Here is a 1,559-nt window from a genome sequence, read left to right on the forward strand (position 1 = left end):
CTTTTTTCTTTTAGCTGGGTTTTTTTTGCAAAGCTCTGCCTTTGTCCCAACTCCCTGAGTTTTATGGGGGCTGCAGGCATTCACAAGGGAATTAACCCTGCCTGGCTCTGTGCTTCCAGGCACTCCCCGGGGATGGTTTGGGGGGGCCAGCCCGGGTTCTGGGGAGCAAAGGGACGTTCCTGCCTGCAGAGGCAGCATCAGACCCTGGGACCAGGCACAGGGGCTGGCTCTGCCACCAGCAGCTCGGTGACACTCACCCTGGCAAGCCCCACCCACAGCATCGCAGGGGCCACAGCAGTTCCAGTAGAACGGGGGGGTTCGGGGAGGGTCACACACACAGAGCGGTGTCCCCTTGGAGCTGAGCCCTTCCAGCCACTCCGTGTCCGAACAGCAGTGCCCACAGTCTCTGGTTTGCTCTCACCCCTCCTGGCATCGCTCTCCTTCCCTGCCYCTCCTCGCTGCCCTCCCCTCTCCCTGCTCCATGACCTCAGGTCCTGGCTGGCTCCCTGGGACTGATCTCCTCGGGCACTCGGCCACCAGCACGGCTGGGACAAGAGCTGTGCCCCACGGCGAGGACAGACAGGCGGACAGTGTCCTCCCAGCAGCTCATGCCACCCCACGGTCACACGGGCTGTGAAAGGGCAAAACCCCACCGCATCCTATTTTGTCCGGAGGGTGGCTGAGAGCTGCTCCCGCTCCTCCAMGTGATGGATGAGCCTTTGGCAGCCCCCGAGTCCCCACGGGCCGGCCAAGGGCCAGCAGCGCCCGCCCTCCGCCCTCTCCTTCCCCGCGGTCACAAGGTTTCAGTCAGCAAAAGGCAAATTTTATTCCGTCTACGCACACTTGATTGTTGTTATAAATAATAATAAATCACAGCGCCGGGAAGTGGATTTACGGAGCAGGAAGGGACGGGGAGGATGGTGAAACACCTCTCACTTCCCCTCGGGAATGKGAGGTGTGAGAGGCACCAGCTGTGTCGGGGGGAAATAAAATCCAAGGGGATGTGATGGGGTGCTGGAGGGGATCAGGGCAGGGGGCTGCGGGAAGGGTTTTCCCACCACGCCCCCTGCTTTGGACACCCCCTCTCCTCGCCTGCCTTTTGCACCGCTGCCCCAGTGAATCCCCTTGGCACCTTTCRTATCCCAAGTGCTGCGATTTCCAAGTGCTTTTGTTGGCATTGGCTGCTCTCCCTTCGGAGGCATTTAGGGGCGGAGAAGCCCCCACTGCCACCAGCTCCCAGGGGTTCCCCCTGCTCTGGGCAGACTCTGGCTCCCAGTGCCTGTGTCACACCCAGGGCGACCTCCCCAGGGCCCTTGGGGACCCCAAAGGAAGGGGTGAGAGGGAGCTGCATTAAAGCTCTGTTTTTTTTGTGATTCCCCCCCCTCTCTGCTTTGCTGGGTGAAGTCACAGCTGGAGGAGCTGCTGATGGGACTCAGCCCATGACCACAGCCTGATGCAGGTGCCAGCTCCTCCCAGCCCTCCCTGGGGCCGACTGACAGCTCAGCTCAGCTCACAGATCCAATGGAAAACTGCATTGGCTCAATTCCTTTTTTTTTTTT

Source organism: Malurus melanocephalus, unplaced genomic scaffold (assembly GCF_030028575.1).
Source record: "Malurus melanocephalus ecotype Western Australia unplaced genomic scaffold, MMel_1.1 scaffold_845, whole genome shotgun sequence".
NCBI classification, from domain to species: Eukaryota; Metazoa; Chordata; class Aves; order Passeriformes; family Maluridae; genus Malurus; species Malurus melanocephalus.